General features: G+C 41.1%; 1 protein-coding gene across 15 annotated transcripts in view; it reads left to right on the top strand.

The window, feature by feature from the left end:
- The window catches only part of LOC307216587 (uncharacterized protein), a 203,732-nt gene that overhangs the window by 63,612 nt on the left and 117,237 nt on the right, over positions 1-22,883 (top strand). For 3 of the 15 annotated variants that reach the window (XR_013839164.1, XR_013839165.1, XR_013839166.1), the window contains exon 1: positions 10,938-11,047. The exons of 9 other annotated variants lie outside the window; for them this stretch is intronic. The gene's annotated coding sequence lies outside the window, so the exon portion shown is untranslated. 3 more of the 15 variants (XR_013839167.1, XR_013839168.1, XR_013839169.1) reach the window with 1 other exon arrangement.

A 22,883-nucleotide genomic window follows, 5' to 3' on the forward strand; every position in this document is an offset into this window, starting at 1 on the left:
TCTGTTTCCCATCTGCTAAACTGGTACATTTGTAAATAAACAGCTGATTACCAAAGGCAAACCTTTCTCCTCATTAAGAAACCTGCTTTCTATGAACTCTTCTGCCACTTGGAGAAGTGGGTACTCCAAAGACAGTGCTCTGTATGGGCTCGGAGGTTACACTATAACTGCAGGTTACATAAGTGGTAATGGTAAGCATTTCTGGTAAAACAGAAGCAAGTAAAGCAGCATTCACTTTATGAACCATAAAGGCCTACTATTGTCATGGCCTGCAGACTGCCAAAGAGAAGATGACAGTGTAGTACAGGGAGGGGCAGGTGAAGGCTGTCAACCTGGGAAAGTAGCTCATCTAGGAGAAGGAAAACTGATCCTAAACCTTCACTGCTGTGTGGGATATCTTCAGGAGAAGAAATGGCTAAGGAGTAAACTAGAGTGGAGTCCCTAAGACAGTTGGATGGTTCTGGAAACTTCTGCAGCCAAGCTGGTGCCTAACCTGTTGGTCTGCTTTCCTTTGGATCACATCAGTGGGGCTGAGAGAAGGGTCTTGTCATCTGGGCAGCCCAGGAGCTCCATACAAGCTTGCACCCTGGGGAGGTCACTTTGGTGCTGCTAACGCAGCGTTTTGACTTCACCCTTGGAGTCGCATCCCATTGTCTCTTGAAAGAGACAGATGCCAACAACCCTGTCATACTGGCAGATAATTTCTACATAGAGCAGGGAAGGGAAAACAGTGACCCTCCAGTTATTGTTGAACTTCAGCTCCCAACAGCCCCAGCCAGATGACCAATGACCCGTCAACATTTCCGGAGCCACTAGTTCCCCATCCCTGAAGCAGAACAAGCACCTCTACCCACTCATACGTCTTTTTCTTCTGTACTTCCCCATAATACCAGGACCCCTCCATTAGCTTTGATACTGGCAGTGAACTATGAGGTGGAAATCTGAATCTGGGCAGGCCCATCACATGTGTGATTTGGGGAGCACAATCATAGAGCACAATCTTATTTCTTGGGCAACAGAAGTGACTTGGGCTTTTTGAAGGCTTGCAAGCATTTGTGAGACTGAAAAATAAGAAGAGTTCCAGATAGCTGCTTAGCTTTCCTATGGTGTTGCAAATGGCAACCATTTTTAATTTATTTGCAGGCTGACTTTGTGTTGGCTTGTTGCTATTGACTTCATGTCTTTATGAGAAACAGCTCCACTTTTAATGTAAGCAGCAAATTGTCACAAGGGAGTGGATGGCAAGTTTTCTCAAATTGTAAATAAATTATATTTGTATACTGTCATTACGAAAATTTCTCCAGAGGTTTCAATGGCTCAAAGCTACAGCTACTGTAGACCACTCTTTCAGGCAAGATATTCACCCCACTTTTAAAATTAAAATATTACTCTGAATATTTTCTTAATTGTCCCTCATTACTCTGTTTACTTCATTTGGTAAAGTACTGTTGTTAACATACATCAGAACTAGCTAACTTGCCTTTAGCTGTTGTTGTTTTCTATCTGCAATGCGCCTGTTTACTTTGGGAATGGTTGCATCTAGATTTCAGGGTTTGGCATAATCCCCCCCCCCCAATCCAGCACTTTACTGTATTCTTTAATTTGTTTTCATATCAATGAGCATAGACTCCCGATGTATTTACCCTGGGATGTGCACAACACACTTTACTCTTGGTGAAACTTTGCAACTGCTCTAGAGTTCCTCACATTTTGCTGAGGCAGGTGTCTCCAAACTGGCCTCTGTTTTAAGTAGCATTATCAGACCTAGGTCTCAGGTCTGGACCCTGAAATCTCAGGCTCTGGGATGCTCCTGACCTGGCATCCCTACTTTTAAGTGGGTTTCGATGGCATCCAATATATATATGAAACTCACTTAAGCAAATATCTCAAGGCTTATTGAAACCCTAACCCAAATCCAGACTCCACAACTGTATGGGGTTGTTGTTATTGCTGGATAGATAGCTGGACCCTGGCAAAAAAATGTGGAGTCTGGTGAAGAAATGATTGGACAAGATAGGGTTGAGCATCCATGGGGTAGTAGCTCATCACTGTTGATAAGCAGCATCCTTCAAGCATCAAGGTGGGAGCATCTTGGTTAGCCACATTGAATGGGCTATCATACATCCTCAGCCAATAACCAATATCATGCTATCAAGGTGGAGGTAACAACACCATTGCAATAGGCATTCTTTACTAGTGGGTCTAGATTTGTGTTTGAATTAAATGTTGTTTGCCTCCAAGAGCCATCTTTCTGAGCCTGAAAATGTGAGCCTCAAAAAACAACCTATAATAAAGTAGTGAATAGATAATGAAACATAGCAAGCAACCCTATGATTTGCTCACCTCCAGAATTATACTGCCTCAACTTTGAAATACAAGCCAGCTCATTTCCCTCCTTTTTCTTTTGTACTTTAGGTTTATACTGTTGTTCTCCGTATACATCTCTAAAGATTAATATGAATATGTGTGCATAAGTATGCATTATTCCTACCCAGCTCTCCATGTCAGAATGGAAAGTAAATCAAGATTGGTGGAAGCTGGTCAGGTTGATTAACAGCCCCCAATTAAGTTAATCCCCAAATGAAGGAACTTAACACTTTTTAATTCTTTCTATTGGACAGCACAGATCTCAATACCTATTACACAGTTGGCCAATGGGGACCCAGAATGTGCGACTTGTACTTTGTCAACCTCCCAGCAGGCACTGTGGGACACAGCTAACAATATATCTGGTGTTTCTTTTTTTAAAAGTGTGGATCTGTCTGCACAACCTTTTAAGTAATTTATGAGGGAACATTTAAACTGCATATATCAAAAATAACAACATGTGATTACTTATATTAATGGGAATTTCATGCTACAACGATAATCTCACAGAGGAAATGTAAATTTTAAGCTTGGCTTGTAAGCAAAGCACACACATTTACTCATGTGTGTCTGTTCTGCCCAATTATGTAAAAATCACAGACATGGGGAGGTGGACCTCCTGTACAATGTAAACTAGCCAAGGTAACAGCACAGTTGTCACATGCTGTTGAAAAATAGATACTGCAGAACCTCGCTAATGTTAAAAGAATTATGCTAAAGCAAGCGCCGTGTGCGGTTGTACCACCAAGGTGTTGATATGAAACTGCGCGAGCAGGACCTGTGAATAAACAGTGCAGCGCATCCCCAGTGACGTACAGGTTAAATTCAGGGCCTGTTGCCAGTTATTCCATCCTTCATCTGTCCCAGTCTTCCCTTTCCCCACTATGGCAACTTGAGAGCACAGACCTGAACAGCCTCAACTCACTAAATTTATGATCAGAGGGATCATAAATTTGCCCATTATTTTGAAAGCAATAAGCCGAATTCACCAAGTGGGAAGGATGCTCTTCATACTTAAGGATGCTCATCACCATATTTTGCAAGTGAAATAGGGTAGGGTATCCTTCTACTTCCAAGGGATCGCAGTTCTTCTAAAGTGCCTCTTACTCTTTGGAATGGATTAATAAGAACCAACTCCAGAGAGGCAAAGCTCCAGAGTGGATTCTTTGCCTTCTTCTGAGTGAAAATGTCACTGAGGCTGCTTGAGCTAAGGATATCTGTGAAACTCATTCCCATGTATCAGGGCTAGGTGGAAAAACCTGAAATCCCTCTTCTTTGGCAAGGGAATTGTGCCTCCTGCTTCCAAAACTCGTGCTTTGAGGAGCCGTGGCAGTGGCGCCAATGTCCCATGTAGTCCCTCCCACCTAGGGGAAAATACTCTCCAGCAATCCACCTGTGCAAGGTCAAAGCAGGGGAATTGCAGCAGACTGTGACTGTATGACCACATACATAGACTTCTGTGTGTGTGTGTGTGTGTGTGTGTGTGTGTGTTTGTATGTATGTATGTATGTATATATATATACTTTTGTACACTAAATATTTATCATTAAGCACAAATGCAATTCCAAAAAGCAGCACCTTTTTCTTTTGAAAGAACTCTGAAATGTTAATGAACCTATGAGTACAAAAGTCCCAAGGCTGCTGAGAAAAATGGTGGCTCTGTGTTGAGTTGTGTGTCTCGTCCCTGCTTCCCCATTTTGCTGTCTTGATGCTGTGAATTTCCTGGGGCATAGCACATACTTTGCAGGCAAAAATCTGAGGGTCAGTCTCTGGTATCTCCTGCTAGGGACACCTCTTTCTGAAACCCTGGAAAGCCATTGGCAGTCACTGTTCATAATACTGAGCTAGATGAACCAATGGCAGCCGCCTATGTTCCCATCCTTATCAGCTGTAAAGCAGGGCTGAGGAACCACACATTATTTTGATAGCAGGGAAAGGACTAAAATGAGAGGGAAACCTGAGACTGAGGTGCCATTTATTTTCAGATCATCATTATGGTGATGTACTTTGTAATAGCTAGTGTTGCTGTCAAAAAGGAAATAAGGAGCACAACTGGGTCATCCACGGATTCATCTAGATGAGCAACCTGCTCCCAGCAGTGGCCATATAGATGTTTCTGCAATGCCCACAGGAAGGAATGATGTGTTTAAAATACGCCAGCTTTTGTTCATATATGGCACTCAGGGCGTGCAACAAACTGAATAGTGCAACGTTAAATACAGGCCATCCTTACCATGCATTGTAGACAAATGTGCTCTCTGCCACCTCTATAGATAGAACTGTCCTGTATTAAATTGGGGTTTTGGTACCCAAATGTAATCAAACCAGTTCTGAATAACCTTCCCCAATTACTAATAAGGAAAGGGGGAGTTGTCCACTTCATGAGATAAACGTAGGGTGTCACATATTTTCTTGTCCCTGAAAATTTTCCTTAATCTTTCATCTTTTTTTTGCAACTGAGCAATTCAGAGTAATGTGTTACTTTGGGCTTTAAATGTAGGGATGCCAGAATGACCTCCTGACAATTTCAGAGATGAAGGCACATCTTAAAGCAATATATTCATGATTGGAATGGTGAGGGGCGGGGCAGGATATTTACTCTTTTCTACCATCTCAGCCATTTCTTATTAGCTGCTGTAAAGATGAAAAACATTCCACTTCTGATTCCTTTCTCTTTCTCTGCCCCCCTTTTGCTTTTTTTGATTGAGTAGGTCAGTAATTTAAACTGATAAACAGTAGGGAAACATGATCTGGACATGAAGACTTTAATCAAGCACATCGTTTTAGAATAGCCCTCAAGTTAAAAAGGGAAAAAGGCAGGGGAAGTTAAGAGAGATATTCATAGATGTCTGAACTTGAATGCTTTCTTTAGTTTAAAAAGTTGCATTTTGTGCTGAAAAAGTGCACAACATCAGTAAACCTCTTGGAGAAAAAAATCCCCATATCATTTTCAGATATGCTAAAATTCTTACATAAGTTTTTCCAGAACTGAAACATCTGCATGCACTATATGTGGATATAAGTGAAACTCAGTTTGCACACATAGAAAATTCAATATGGAGGAGAAAGATTCAAGCACAGTCTTCCCCCTGCCATGATAGTTTTCTATACAGTAGAACCTCGGTTCTCTATTGTAATCTGGTCCGGAAGACAGTTTGACTTCTGAAACGTTCAACAACTGAGGCACAATTACCGGTTGGCAAAATCCATTGAAAAATGGAGAAACATGCCTCGGAAGCAGTTTGACTTCCAAGGCGCATTCAAAAATGGAAGCATTCACTTCCGGGTTGTCAGCCTTCGGGTTCTGAATTGTTTGGTTTCCGAAGCATTGACAATCAAGGTTCCACTGTATATGAACATCCCATCTTATGAGCTAGTGGCTCTAACCACTAGCAACACAATCCTATATGTGTCTAGTTGGAAGTAAGCCTCACTGAGTACAATGGGATTAATTCTCCGTGTATAACATTGCAGTCTAAAATGATGCAGCTCAGACCTGGGTTTACCACCTGAGTTGGCCCCAGAGTGAAATCCAATGGGGAGACCCTGACTATCTATATTGATTTGAAACCTATTGCTATAACTTTGATGTTGCCATAGCACCACTGGGTCTTGATATACCCAGGGTAGAATTTTATATTAATAGGGTTGAATGCAGCATATTCCCGAGTAATTACTAAAGAAAGCACTGCAGTTTTCACCAAACTATTAAAATAAATAAATAAATAAATAAATAAATAAATAAATAAATAAATAAGGGTTTATTTCTAACCCCACCCCCACCCCACAGATTTGGAGTATTTCTGGAAGAACTTCAGTCTCTCCTATTATTGCTCCCCAAACCTAAATTTACCATTCATTTTGGTTTTTATAGCTTCCAAAATCATTCATATTTGCATAGATCCATTGGCTGAATATACATTTTACCTTGCACCTGATTAGAAAGAAATACACTCTTCCTAGGTTGGGAAGCGTACATCAAACCCAGAAGATAAAACAATGCCTTGTGTGTCTTTGTTGTTGCGCTTTAATTCTGTTAATCGCCCTAGGTAAAGATTAGCTGCTGTTGTCAATTTAATTCAGCTTCAAACAAAGCAACAAGGTCACTACCCCCCCTCTTTTTTTTAGCAAACAGGATTGAGTTGTCATGTAGTCCTAATAGGCAGCACAGGGAATCATTAGTCCACCTCGGCTCCCTGACTGATGGGCATTTCATTTCAATCATCTGACTGAGCTCTAGCGGTCCAGTACTATTGACACCATGTCAGGGCTGAGAGTAGATGCCTTAATCGCCTCAGACACTCTCTGCATTGATTTGACAAGTTGCTGTAATGACCTTCTTGCTCCCCCCCCCCTTCTTTCTGAAGGATTACTGTTTACCCAGGGAGGTGCCTGGGACTAAATGCACCGCATTGTCATGGAAACTATTATTGTTGCATCTCAATCCCATTAACGCCGTGGTGTGTGACATTGATATGAGACACTGAATATTTCAATGGAGTTCAGGCCACTTCAATAACACTAATCTCTCCCCATTAATCAGGCTTTACACAATCCACAAGGAGTTTTCCCCGTGGTTGAACCAGGAGGAGGTATATAAGTGCTATTTGGTGGTTTATTTTCACGAATGATCCTTAACGTTCATTTTTGATATTCATCTCCAAATTGAATTATATAAGTAGTCATTGATTAGAACATGCATTCAGTTTAAGCATGGATTTCTTTTTTGCAACTAATAAGTGAATATAGATAATACAGCAAAGAGTCTTATAGGCTACCAAATTTATTATGGAAGAAGCTTTAGTGGACCATAGCTTACTTCATCAGATGCATGAAGTGTAATCCTGAGTTGTAGGTGCGTATATACACGACTTGGGATGGGGTGGGGATTGTAAACATTGATGTCGGAAGGAAATAAAACACAGAAAACTACAAATGGTCATAATTACCTTAATAACAGTCACCATTCACTCACACACACAAACCCAGCCGCTGATAACAAAGACATCTTGACATTAGCTAGCCAATTAGCACAAGTAAAGTGAGAAAAATCCGCTGTGCTGATTCAGCATACCTGTGATAGCATTTAATATTTTTGTGCATTGCAACTGTTTCACATCATAGACAGTGTACACACTTACATTTGCTCTGCATCCAGTGTGTACCCACCACTGTTTTGGGAAGCAGTTGTATACATGGTAGTACAGTAACAACACACATCTACCCTGTATCTATCCTGTCATTTCTTAGAAATACTGCATTTTGATACATTTCCCATCAAGCCACAATTGAACACCTAGCAGTGTTTTAAGTCAACAATCTGTACATAGCTGTAGTCTTCACTCTATCCATTATGTAGTGTCCTGGGAGGCTGAAATGTCCCCCCACTGGATTTTCTATAATGCCATTTCTGATGCCAGATTTCTATCCATTTATTATTTTGCATAAAAACTGGTCTTCTTGTGCTATGTAGAATGCAAAATGCCACTGCTGGCAGATCGTATCATATGTCCCATTGGAAGGTGAGCGGGTGAATGAACCCCTGAAATTGTGGGTGACATTATCAGGTCTTGTTATAGCACACTGTTGGGTAGGAGGATCCAAGGCCACAACCTGATATGGCATCATCACTTTATTGGGCTGGAACACTTTTATAATTCTGTGTGTTGTGGAAGATCCTCATTTCCATGAGTGGCTGGCTTGCCAAACTCTGTGGGGCACAGATCTCAGGTCCCAAGAGCCAATCAGCCAATGTACTGGTTTCAGGATAGACCCACATGATCACATTACACTGTACATACAGACTGGGATCATATGGACTGGGGCGGTGATATTGACCAGCACTTAGGCTGTCCAGTGAGAGGATTGTTGATTTACACCATGCTAAACTCAGTGGGCTTTAATCAATAAAGTTATGGCCATCATTAATTTCATCCTAGTTATTGCTGCTGGGCGCCAGCACTATATGCTGCTGGTTCAAGCTTTGAGTTGGTGAAAAACCTGTAACCTCTTCTGCCCCAATCCACGCTGCTGTTCCTTGCTTCTCTTGTCATTATGCACTTAACAGCTCATTAAAAATACAGCCCTTGGGTTGCCAAAGGGGAAAATAATATGCATAAATAAATATTATTAATACTGTGTGGCATTCATCTGATTCTTCTGGGGTTAACCTCATGCATTTAAAAATATGTTTTGTGTGCATATTTCATATACAGCACAAGATGTGTGCTGATACGCATGGTGCTAGAAAGGAAATGACAGGAATATGTGCTATGTTCAAATAGATCATATAGGGACTTGGCTAAATTTATATTAAGATGACAAGACTCCAACCACGATGCACTCTAAAACTGCTAATAGACAGTATGTTGTCTGTTGTCTCCATAGTACATTACCAGTGATTCAAATTAAGGAGGGAGCAATGCTGGATTATGGTGCGTCACTTTAAATCGAAATGCATTTTGGCAATGTACATGGGCATAATGGAAGATTACCTATCTAGCATCAGCATGTTATTGTTATAATACATTTAGCCACGAGAAATGCAGCACACAGAGAAAAATAGTAATAAATGGCATCCAAATTAGGAGGGGACTAGCTCCTGACTAGCTCCTAGAATGAAGGCCCTCAGGGCTAGCATGGAATATGCACGCTACAGCCTTTACTTGCCTTGTTCTGTCCTTTTCTGTTTGCTACTTGCCTTCTATTTAAATTGAACTTTGCCTGGTTCTTCTAAAATGGAATCTACTCAAGGCATGCTTATGCAACCATATGTCCAATGGTATTTCTAAAGTTTCACATTGTGACTTTCAGGATATAGTCAGTGGTATCAGAAGCTAGGTTAATGGGTAGATATCAGGTATCATTTTTTTTTGCCATCTGCATTTTTGGGGGGTTGTCATGATCTGAGCACTGGGCAGGAAACCCTGGTCAAATAGCTGAATAACAGGTTCTCCCTAGAGAAGAAACATGAGCGAACACCCTAGAAAACTGGAGCCCGGTATGCTTTCTCTCTTCCCTTGAGTGGTCTCACTCTTTGGAGAATAATATATTCCTCATACCAACATGTCAGAGAGATGGGGGAAGCAGGGAGAGAGAGGTCACACTCACTTTTGTGTCCTCAACCTGTTATCCTCACAGGAATACAGCGTTCAGTGTTGAGGACACTGTTGAAAGGAGCCTGAAACTTTTTCACATGCGAAGCTCCTTGAGGAAATAGGGCCAGTTTTCCTAGCTTTCAGTAAAAGTGCTAGTTTTTGCCTGAAGACAGTCCAACATTCAAAAGTGTGCTGGAAGTGATTTGAACATACACCTACTGCATTTAATGTATTGTAAACCACTTTGTGATTCCCCCCCCCCCTTAAAAATATAAAGTGGTATAGAAATAAATATCATCATCATTATTACATCAGAGGCATTTGTTTTTAAGTCAGCAAATGAGTGCTGAAGTGGCTCAGGGTCGCAGGACCACAAGGACTGCCTCTCCCTATATGAACTGGTCAGGACCCTACAATCATCATCTGATGCCCTGCTTTGTGTGCCTCCTCCACAAGAGGTCTGGAGATCGGCAACACAACAATGGGCCTTTTCTAAGTTGGCTCCCTGTTTGTGGAATGTTCTCCCCAGGGAAGCTCACCTGGTGCCTTCATTATACAGTGGTACCTCAGTTACAGATGCTTCAGGTTACAGACTCCGCTAACCCAGAAATAGTACCTCGGGTTAAGAACTTTGCTTCAGGATGAGAACAGAAATCGTGCAGCGGCAGCAGCGGGAGGCCCCATTAGCTAAAGTGGTACCTCAGGTTAAGAACAGTTTCAGGTTAAGAACAGACCTCCAGAACGAATTAAGTTCTTAACCCGAGGTACCACTGTATATCTTTAGATGCCAGGTGAAAATGTTTCTCTATAAGCAGGCCTTTGGCTGATTAACATTCTATGCGCTTTTAAATGTGTTTGTAGGAGGGGGGTTATTGGTTTGTTCTTGTTCTTATTACGTATTTTGTGTTCTCACTATTCATGTGTTGCTTGTGTGAAGGGGGCCCATGCATAGAAAAGGGGGCAGTGGGGCAGTTTCCCTCTCCACAGGTGCCCATGCATTAGACATGTATGGCTAAGTTGTCGGAGCCTTCACGCACTGGCTTCCCCAGCTCAGACATCCCATCCCTAATACTGGTGTCAGTCAGATTAAGCTGTGCAACCTTAAGGGCAACCTTAACAGCAATGATGTTCTTCTGCTCTTTTCTCTATGGACTCTGTTCATGTGGGTAATACATGAAGGGAAGCCAGACATTCTAAGTATTGTAGAAGTGGTTGGAATCTACATTTTCTGCTCTGAGAACAAATGTCTCAGAATGCAGCAGGGGCATGTTCAAACTGGGTCCGCCCCACTTTGAAAGACGGCCCCATGTGACTTTCATCAGTTCCCATCCCCAGCCTTCAGCCCAGACCTGGATGTGGGTAGAAACCAACACGCCTAAGGAAAGAGGCAGACATCTGAGCCAACAATGGGGATTGTTGCCAAAGCTGCTGGCATCACAAAGGTACGGATGTCATCTCCTAGTAACACAGAAACAGGGATGGACTACAGTTGAAGAGGAAGAGGGGAAGGAAACGGGAGTTGTGGGCACAAGAGTCCCACAGGATGGAGAGAGGGAGGAAGCAGGAAACAAGGAAAGACAAAGGTGCAGTTCAACATCTACACAAACCCACTGGGAGAGTGGGAATGCAGTGTCATCAGTGTGCAGAATGATGTCCACCATTATCTCTTCTATGAGATGCTATGGAAGACCTGAGCCATCATACACTTTTTCTCACTTGTCCTTTGTTAGAACATCTTCTGCCTTCGTTGAGATCATGGTAAAAACTTATTGGGTATCCTTTTTTTGCTAGGTTTCCCCCTAAATGTAATACTGAACTCATCAATGCCTATAAATGTCTGTGTATGAGATTTTTAATTTTATTTGCAAGGTAAAATTGTATAGCAGTTATTGACTTAGACTTGAACTTTCTAACTACAGTCATAATTCATTTTTTTTTTAATTATCTAAAAAACATAATTGTTCATAGGCTGGCACTGTCAGTTTTAACTTTTAAAGAAAGTGTTGTTAAGCTGATGAATATTATCTAGGAATTCAGCAAAACATAATTCTCTGCTCACCAGTTACTAGAATTTGGCTATTCTACTAAAACATCCATTTCCACCCTGGTATCCTCCAGATTTTTGGGACCACAGCACCCATCAGCCTCAGCCAGCATGACCAGTGGGCAGGGATTTGGGGAGTTGTAGTACAGCATTGTTTTGAGAGCCCCAGGTTGGGAAAGGATGTACTAAAGGAAGTGACCTTTCTATTATAATAAGTAATGATCGGGCAATACAGTATTGACAGTTACAACCCAGCTGCCATTCTGTTCTAGAAATATTCTCCCCCCACCTGTGTTTTTTCCATACTTCTTTATCTTGCTGGGTTTTTTAAAAAGGTTACTAGTGTCTGGCACATAAAATTGACCCCCCTCTTTGTACTTCCACTTTTTAATATAAGTTACCCCTTTTATGCAAGCACCTTTTTTATACAATTCTCTCCCTGCACCCACTTCCTTGAGTATATTCTATTAGCTTTCTAAATTGGTGGTGCCTTTTTTAATTAGAGGCACTACTGTCAACATTTTATCCTCATAAATTTCTATTTTTGTGCCCATTCATCTTTCATTTGTCCTTTCTTGTGTTCCTACAGTTCACTTTCTGTCTTTAAAAAATGCTCCTTTCCTAACTCGGACATCTGTCTATGGCATTCTAACTTCCTTATTATATCCCTTTCTTTCTGTGGATGTACAATGTTTTCATCTTTACTCCGTTTAATAATTATGCCCTGTATTCCCTTTTTCTGTTCATATGGTTTATAATTCTTCCCCATAGACTATCAGCAGTCATGTATCACTCTTCTATATTTTCCCCATCGGTCCCAGAAATTTGTGTGTGATTCAATCTGTGACTCTCCGTTCCCTCACAAAATGCTTAATTGTTCAGTTACCTGCATTCTTAATGTCCATTTGTCACCAACAGACTCAGATTCCCACTCACTGCATTCCCTGCCTTCCAGTAGTGATTCTGAGAGGAATGCTCATTTTGCTTAATCAATTAAAAACATGGCCCACTTAATTGGTCAGCAGACCTTTTTTATAATATGCATTTGTGATCAGAAACACAGACATCAACATAGATAAAGCATACCACCCAAGGCCAGGTCAAAATCCTCCAACCCCAGTTCCCTAGCTCTATTCACTATAAAATTGGGGAGGCAGGCCTTTCAGCAGTTTTCAGGGTGCTAATGTAATTTAACAGAGGTCTCGGGAACTATGTCAACCAGGCAACTAACATTTTTTATTTCCTAGAAGGCCTCATTCCAGTAGATATTGGAAGGGGCCAATAATAGCCACTAGAAAATAATGGAACCGTTTATTGTGAGTGTTGCCATTTGTTTACCCAAACGCACCATGGTACAGAACATTCTGGGAAATTAGAAATGGCAACTGTCAGTTGGACAGTGCTTCAAAGAGCTCTGGTAAGTTGTGTCCACCCCTTGTGAAAATTATGCCCCTCCAAATCATGAAAAAGGAGAAGAAATCTCTCCTTTTTTGCTATCAAGCCCCCCCCCCCAAAAAAAATTATTAGTGTGAACTAATTTGCCTTTCAAAAGTTTGGTCCAGGTCTGATTCCAAACTCTCTCTCACCCAGGAGGTAGTACCTTTTCAATTTAGATACCTTCTCTGGTACCCTGTTTTTAGAAGTACATGTAATAATGATGTGAATAATAATGCCTTTTCCTTCAAAACTATTTTATTCATCAGATTTCATCAAATAACTAATTGATTAAAACTCATATATTTTATTTACTAATGTGCCTTTCTACTCAAAAGCAAGCATATTTTTGTATTATTGCAGGCTTAATTAGGTTATAGTCACAACTCTGGGCCAAATTACAAATTTCTTGTAAGGAAAAAAATGTATTTCCACCTCAAGATTTCTTTGCATTAAGCGAAGATATATATATATATATATATATATATATATATATATATACACACACACACACACGCAGACGCAGTATATATATATATATATATATATATATATATATATATATATACACAGTATACAGTATATATATATATAACCAAGTCAATCCCTGTCTGCAGCTCATGGTTTAATAAACATATAGACAATGTTTGTTGTTGTTGGGTTTTTTTAAAAAAGACGGGATGAAACAGGAATGTAAGCCAATCCCCACACTGACTTCATGAAGATATAAAAGTATTTAATGAGCAGGTGGAATGGTCACAGAGGTTGACTGAGATGGCTGACGAGCTGTTGGGCACTTGACACTTTTAAATCTTACTAATTTTTACTTTTATTAGCATTTTGCATACTTTAAACGTACAGTGGTACCTCGGGTTAAGTACTTAATTCGTTCCATTCTTAACCTGAAACTGTTCTTAACCTGAGGTATCACTTTTAATGGGGCCTCCCGCCGCCACTGCACGATTTCTGTTCTCATTCTGAAGTAAAGTTCTTAAGCTGAGGTACTATTTCTGGGTTAGCGGAGTCTGTAACCTGAAGCATATGTAACCTGAAGCGTATGTAACTCGAGGTACCACTGTATTGGCAATTTGCTTTGACTTACAGCTTCACCCACCCTGAAATCCCTTTTGCTCTTCATGATGAAGCTTGTGAAGAGAGCAATTCTAAGAGTGGATGGGACACACTTGGATACTGTAGAGTTTACTCTTCCACATTCACAGTTGGAAGGAGAGTTTCCAAGGTTGTAGGCCTCCTTCACGTCTCCTTAGCAGAGAGCTTCACCATCATTGTCAGTGTTCTGAGGGCAGCACAGCAAAAAGAAGGTAGACTGGGGAAGGCTTTGGATCAGCCGGATTCAAAGAAGCCTCATTCTCCAGACACACCTTCAAATCGGAGGGGAGGACTAAATCAACCCTGGCATTGTTAGATTTTCATTTTTTAAGAAAGAGGAACTGGTAAGGAAAAATGGGTTAAACATGGGTAAAGAGCCACTTGCCCCAACTCACACAACTCCTGTCAGGGGTGCTGTGTGTCCAGCAGGGCTTTTGAAGTGGTGGCTCCTTTATCACAGACTCTCCCCACCATCAACCCCTGTAAGGTTACTCAGCCAGGGTGCAGTTCTATACACACTTACCTGGGAGTAAGTCATTGGAACTTATGTGGTGGTAGTAATAGAGTGGACAAGTATTGGCTTTTGTTGGAAATGGTGTCCTTCGCACCCCACCAGGAGCTATAATTTGTACTGAAAATTGCCAAATATTACCATTTCCAATCTCTAAATTTAGATTAGGAGTTTTAGAATTGGAAATCTGATTTTCAGAACCAGATTAAATTTAGCTCTATTGAATATGTTGTTTAGCAGTTCTGCCGAAATCAGCTGCAGCAGAGAGAGCCCCGGGCTATATTTGTTTCACCTCTAATTTCTCTCTTACTTACACACACTTTCAGTAGTTTCTTTTTATAAGAGCAAGAATGAATAATGACAGCCCGAGGAAATACGAAAAGTAATTTTTTATTTAATTGGTTTTGGACACAAATGTCATCTTTGGTTGTTTAGTGGAAGAAAAAAGACAACTGCTAATGGCAATGCAACCTTTTGCAAAGAAAAAATGCTATTTAAACAATAAATTGCACTATTATGGAAATGTCAGCAGTCTTTATTCTGCATATATGTTTTGAGGTGAACCAGAGACCATTTAGTCCTCAGTGTTTCCCATGCAGATAATGTTTATCCCAGATAATGGTTCAAAGGCACACAATGCATTTTTTTTTTCTGCTAAAGCTGTTCAGAAGGTCTCACTATGTAAGCTGCCGGAGTGGGAAACTACCTGCAACCATATGTAAATTGATGGGGGAGAAAGAATGGAGTGGAAGTATAAAACATAAAAAAATGTAAGTGAAAAAGTGGGAATGAAATATTGTAGTAACATTGAACATGTGGAAGAAGTGGCTGGAGGAGAATTACCTTCCCTCCGGAGCGGTACCTATTTATATACTTGCACTGGCATGCTTTCAAACTGCTAGGTTGGCAGGAGCAGGGACCGAACGAGAGCTTACACCATCTCAGGGATTCGAACTGCCAACCTTCCGATCAGCAAGCCCAAGAGGCTCAGTGGTTTAGACCACAGCGCCACCCGTGTCATCCCGTTTAAATGGTATAAGATTAGCAAGATGTACTAACTAAATTGACCAGGGTATTGAAAAAAAAGTTTTGTACAGATACCCTTGTCAAGGAGTCACAGTTGCCTACATTTCTGTACTGCGTGTACATGCAGTAGGAAGCCTGGGCTGGCCAGTGTGCAGTCCCTGAAAAAGCCCTGTGGTTCATGTGTAGGTCTAAGAATGTAGGTAGCAGCCCTTAGAATTAACTTGTTGGTTTGTTTGTTTTTAAATTTATATACTGTCTTTCTTCCAAACAAATCCCAGGGTAGTGTTTGATAATATCTATAATGAAAACCTTGTATTTATCCAAGCCACGCGCAGACAATAGGGTTAATTTTGAACAGATACTGCTGTCCTTTTCCAACATGTTTATTTCTTTAGGTGGCCAAGAATAATTTATTTCCCTTCCTTCTAATTCCTCTGCTTTTATCAGTACAGCTCTTAATTGCTCACTTTTAGAAGGTGGTTGTGTCTTAAGTTTTAAAACTCAGTTTCCTTCGACCAAGAAAGTTTACTGCCCTTCTTCTCCCTTAATGAGTGCCAAAATCATCACGAAAACATACTTTATGAATAATGCATTGTGGCCCAATTAAATGTGACTGCTGCTTATTTATTGCAAGGGGTATTTGCTACCTAGTAGTCAAGTGGCACTATCTTTTGACAGACAAACCAACAACCTGGAAACACTTTAACATAGTGGGAATTGTATAAATTAAAATGGCTCCTGTTTTAAAACCTTCACCTGAAATATCATCCCCTCTCAAACACATTAATCATAATGTTTAAGTTAAAAACGTGAAACTATCTGCATCTATTTCCTTACACCAGCAGCGGCTGCAATACAGAAGGATCTCACAGCGTCAAAACACAAGGAATTGTGGTGCGGATTCAGATGGTGGGGAATTCTTCTAAAATCCTGTTATGAGTTGGAATTAGAATTGCAATTTGGACAGAGTTGGAGACAGAGAAGCAAATACCTGTGGGCTCAAAATGGGGGTATATATTAGGTTCAAATGCTCACTTCGGAGGCCCGATGCTGGGTTGGTGGATCTGCTGCCTGCAGTAAGACGGTTGATTTCCTTCCAAAAGATTCTTCCTCTATATTTGTAATTAAAGCAAACATTGCAAAAATGCCACAAGTGTCCAGTGCTATTTCATGCAGTAGAAACTAAACAATGTAGTACAGCCCCTGGAGCTTCTCATCGCGTGGGGAAGTGGGGTAAATATACCTTACCATTTGTTGGATGGATAATACATTCATGTTTAGGACACGTGTGAGAAATGGGGGTTTCTACATTGCCACTTCTATGCCTATTATGTGTCGGGTACCATACTCGGAGGGCAGGAACTCTGAATGGTGAACCACAAGATAGGCAGCAAGATGACAAGGTATTGCTGTTTAAGGGTAGCAACAGTTGCAGTGAGGCTGCAATAATTCGGCCAAATCAAAGTGCTGCTGTAGGAGTGTTGAGAATTGTCACTGCTGTAACCACTATGCCAGTGTTTCTCAAACTTGGGTCTCCAGCTGTTGTTGCACTACAACGCTCACCATGTTGTCGGTCCTCCTAGCTAGGGATGATGGAAGTTGTAGTCCAATAACAACTGGAGACCCAAGTTTGAGAAACACGGCACTATGCTGAAGGTGTGTGAGATTTAAAGAGTGCTCTGACTTTGAAGAAGAGGAGGAGGAGGAGTAGTTTGGACTTGATATCTGGCCTTTCACTCCCCTTAAGGAGTCTCAATGCGGCTAACAATCTCCTTTCCCTTCCTCCCCCACAACAAACACTCTGTGAGGTGAGTGAGGCTGAGAGACTTCAGAGAAGTGTGACTAGCCCAAGGTCACCCAGCAGCTGCATGTGGAGGAGCGGGGAAGCGAACCCAGTTCATCAGATTATGAGTCTACCGTTCTTAGCCACTAAACCACACTGGCTCTCTTTGAAACCATGCACTATGGCAGCATTAGATGCTGGCCACAATGTGCATATTAAAAGTTCTTCAGAAATGCTCCCAAATATTCTCTAATCTAACCTCCACCCTGATACGTTACTTTTCTATATCCAGAGGTTTTTTGGTTTGGTTTGGTTTGGTTTGGTTTGGTTTGGTTTGGTTTGGTTTGGTTTGGTTTGGTTTGGTTTGGTTTGGTTTTGTGTGGGAAACCATTAAGAATAAAGAATAGCTGACTTTCATTCTGAAGCTATACACTCAAAAAGGACATTGTCATATGCTTTGGTTGAGCTTTTAGACAGTCCTGATAGACTACAATGTACTTTAAAAGTAGTTTGCATTTCTGTAAATAAAATGTGTATTTTTAATGTGGAAATAATATTGTTTCATTGGGTGGCTGGAGAAACCCAGCCAGATGGTGGGGTATAAATAATAATAATAATAATAATAATAATAATAATAATAATAATATGGGTCTGTCATTGCTGTATGACTGTATAAAAATGCATAGATAATAAGGCTAAAGTTCGGCTGATTAGAGGGGGGAAGTGTGGAGCTGTTTTTAGGAAATATATTTTCCCTCAAGTTCAGTTTAAAAAATTATTATAGCATGTTTCCCCCCCCCCCCACACACACACTCACAAGTATGTGCCCCCACCCCACTATAGTGGGTAATAATATTGATAAGTAGTTTAACTGATGAATTAATCACCACATTCTGGCAACTCTATGATTCATGTCAATTATTTAGACTATATTGCTGGAAATGATTTGAAATAATTGCTAATGAAACAATAAGATTCAAAATCTTTTGGAGTGACAAGGCTCTTAGTTAAACTAAAAAAAAACTGCTGTGCTTCATTACAACAAGATGGGGGAAAGTATTATATTATGTGGTTTCAAGATCGTGTGAAAATTACAGCAAGAACCTAATGAAATAATTCATGATTCAAATCCATAATAATACATAGTCTTTGAAAGAATGGGGCTGGTCATATAGTCATAAGTGGCATGGAAGAAGACCCACATAATAGAAACATTCTAAAACTGTTGTGTTGAAAGAGCATTTGCTTGTTATTTTTAATACCCTTTATCATGCTTTTGGGACGCAGGTGGCGCTGTGGGTTAAAGCCTCAGCGCCTAGGGCTTGCCGATCGAAAGGTCGGCGGTTCGAATCCCTGCGGCGGGGTGCGCTCCCGCTGCTCGGTCCCAGCGCCTGCCAACCTAGCAGTTCGAAAGCACCTCCGGGTGCAAGTAGATAAATAGGGACCGCTTACCAGCGGGAAGGTAAACGGCGTTTCCGTGTGCGGCTCTGGCTCTGGCTCTGGCCAGAGCAGCGATGTCACGCTAGCCACGTGACCCGGAAGTGTCTCCGGACAGCGCTGGCCCCTGGCCTCTTAAGTGAGATGGGCGCACAACCCCAGAGTCTGTCAAGACTGGCCCGTACGGGCAGGGGTACCTTTACCTTTACCTTTAATTAAATATCAATGGAAAGAGCACTGATTTTCAGTTACTTTAATTAAGGTGTACATCTTCATTACCTGAAAATGGCCATAAGTGGCACAGGCATATTTACAAGCTCCCTGAATATATTTGACAGCGATTTTTAGAGAACATCGGCTCATTGTCTGTTGGCTTAGGCCTTAGTGGTAGAGAATCTGCTCTACATGCAGAAAATCCCAAATTCAACCTCCGGCATCTCCAGTTAGAGCCAGTAGATTTCCACTTGTGCAGTGGGACTTTTTGCCTCTTTCCCCCTCCCCTGCCTCCCCCCAAAATGGCTCTGGAGAGGTCATGAGAACCATCTGAACAGCACACAGTGGGCAGGAAGGAGGATAGCTCCATCTTGCAAAATGCAATGTTTGTGTAGACGGACCGTTTATAACAGTGCAAGGATGAATTCTCCCCAGCACCAGTATGTTACCTGCTGCTTATTATTTGTTCCACAGTACCTCTTTAGTTTCCATTTCTGGAGCACACTGAGTTGAAGGTCTTCAGTGCAGGAGCACCCACCCCCCACAGCCCAGTTCTCTTGGCTACGTAGTCACAGGTAATGCAGACTCTGACAGGTTATAGTTGAACCTAACATTTTCCCACAATGTGCATCACTTTACGCTTAGTGTATTTCACCTGCCTTTTTGTTACCCATTTACTCAGATTAGATCTTTTTAGAGCAGTTCTGCTTGGGATGTATTTATGGAAAGGTTTTCAGGTACCAAAATATGCCTTTGGTAACCTCTTACGTCACTGCACTGCTTCCAAACAATAGGTCCGCCTAGCGTTTATGTCTCTGGCATTTATCATCTTAAAACACAGCTACGTTGTTCTTTTTCTCAGTTTGGATAGGAGCTGGTTTGAGGGGGAACGGATCAAAATGCATTATTTCGCAAGGAACGACAAGATGGGTACAGGATAGATATGGATTGTGGCTAGTGGTATGTGTACTCCACTTCATAAACTGGGGGTGAGGGGAGTACACTGGACGCAGAGTTAACAGGAGTGCGTACACAGCCTCTGATACCAAATCAGATGAATGCTAGCCAGGCACATCTCAGGAGTCACTAGAAATAAGATTGGCAACCTCTGGTTCTGTATGCTTCTTCCACATGTGTCCAGCTACTGTTATTGCAAGTCAGATCATTCTTCCCTGGGCTAAATGCGTTCTTGCACTCCATGGTGGTTTTACCTGTCCAGACTATTAATTTGATTTGGAAGACACTATGAAAGTTCTCTGTAAAGATATGCAGGTAAGGTTGGTCCTTCGCCTAGCTGTGCAAGGTCTTATAAAAATTATCACTCTTTGAGGGTGCTTTATTTGTGGTAAATAACAAATATACATTAGATGAAGTTGAAAATAAAGCAATTTAATAAATACTTTGGGGGGGGGATACTTGTCAGTGCTGACCCTTAATTAAGATGAGGGACGATGCAGGCATATGCATCACCATTTACAGGGCATGATTCAGTCATCCAGCACACACTCCGCTGTCCATGATGCTAACAATTGAGTTTTGTTTTGTTTTTGTGCTGCACACGCAAGCCACCCAGAAGGGCCCTACTATATTAGCCCTTAGAGGATTCTGTTCTTCATTGCATCGCTACAGGAAATGGTTTAGGATTCTATGGCTTCTTGAATCCACCTGACAGGATTTTCATCAGTGTGGGGAAGAATCTAAAAAGGGGGCTCTGGAAGTTGAAATGCAGTATGACTTCTAAACACTCTTCTAATCAAGCAGAAAACAGGAAGAGCTTTTGCCGAGACAGCCAGATACTGTTGATGAAAGAATTTATCTTTTGTTCCATAAATAGGTTTCAATCCATCCCTTGCTGACAGAGCAAGATGCAAGATAATGGAGAGGTGATGATTCAGGGAGGAAGAGGATTGGCTAGTCCAGCTTATTCTTCCTCCTACTTCTCATTCAGAGCTCTCATCTGATGCCTGGACAAAAGGAGAGAAAGAGAGAGACTAGAATGCCTGGAGAAGGAACAATAATCTGGGCTGGCCAATCTTCCCACCGCCAAACCTTCCATGCCACCCAAACCTTGGCCTTTGCTCTGTCTGCTTCTCATCTTCTACACATGCGGGGGAAAAGAATTGTATCCACAGTGACTTTATAATAATCTTTTTACCCTGTTAAAATGTTTTCATAGTATTCACTCAAAAGCTTTCCATCTTGGATGGGCAGAGATCAATTTGCCTCAGCTGTTAAGTGATTAATTCCTCAAATGAGCTTTCAAAATATTGATGGCAGATAAGCTCTGACATCCACATATCATGATAGCATGGCTTCACTTGTACAATCATAGCTTCACAGGCCACAAATATTAGAAGAATAGTGATGCCATGAAACCCTGGAATATAATTGGGGTGCTGCTAGTTTTATATAATGGGAGAGCTTCCACTAGAGGCTCATCAGAACAGTTCCTGGACAATGCCACTTCAGACTCGAGGTGAGGGGTTTTAGCCTTGCCTTCTCCATGTCATCATAAGTGTTGTATGTGCATGGATTTCCTCATATGGGGAAGCATTCTTCAGTGTGATCTCCTATCTCAACTTTATTTGAAAATTCTACACAGGTTTCATCTGATTAGGACCCACCCAACTTACCACAAAATTTGGCTTCAGGTAAAATTCAATTTATAGTTTTTGAAGCCATGAAAACCTTGTTTCCCCATCTAAAAACAACAACAACCAGCACCTCCCAAAATCAAAAATATATGAAAACCTTACTTTCTTACTATAGAATCATAGAATCATAGTTGAAAGAGACCACAAGGGCCATCGAGTCCAACCCCCTGCCAAGCAGTAAACACCATCAGAGCACTCCTGACATATGGTTGTCAAGCCTCTGCTTAAAGACCTCCAAAGAAGGAGACTCCACCACACTCCTTGGCAGCAAATTCCACTGTCGAACAGCTCTTACTGTCAGGAAGTTCTTCCTAATGTTTAGGTGGAATCTATTTGTATACTGTTGTTAAGGAATGGCAATATGTTTAGATACCCAGTAAAACTTTGTAATAGTATAGCATATCATCATTAATATGCATCACAAGGCTACAGTCCCATTCACATGAAATGGGAAGGGAACCGGGTTGAACATAGTAGAGTTGGCTTCTTGAGTAAGCATGGACAGGAGTAGGCTGCAAGCATCATACTAACTGCAGAGAAACATAACTATCCTGAACCCATATATTCATATCTTGCTCCATCCCAGTAAATGAAATATCCTTGAAAATACTAATGTATATTTCTGGGTTCTCAAATTGGTGTCCTAAAGATACATATTTTCTGGTCCTGAACTTTCGCTTTGAGCTTGCATGAATTCAGTGAAGCTCCTCAACTCTTTTACGTGCTTGCTTGTTCCTTGTGTGTAGGTATATATTTTCAAAGTTCTATCAAATTGTTTTGTGACCTGAGGAATGAGAAAGCAGAGATGTCAGAGGCCCTGTTGTCCAAAGGCCTTGTCACCATGTGGCAAAAGAAGGATGACTGGCAGATTCCTAGTTTAGTGCTAAGAGGCTTATGTATTTACTGATGCAGACAGATACTGCAGCAATGCCATAATTACCAGCCTTATTACCTTTCAATACAGGATATAGGAGTTTTGCACCTGTGAAATTGGCAGTAATTTATTTCAACGTGCTACTTCTAAAAGTATTTCAATCATCATTCTAAAAGGAGGTTTTTCTTCTTTTAGAAAAATGCAATGTACCAATATTTCTGCTGGGATAAAGGGAAAAGACCAAAAAAACAAAACCAAACAAAAAAAAAAAAAAAACGGGCGGGAGTAAGGGTTAACTCTAAACCTTCACATTGCTAGATAATAGGGCTTGTA

This window comes from Podarcis cretensis, assembly GCF_951804945.1.
Source record: "Podarcis cretensis genome assembly, chromosome: 5".
Lineage (NCBI taxonomy): Eukaryota > Metazoa > Chordata > Lepidosauria > Squamata > Lacertidae > Podarcis > Podarcis cretensis.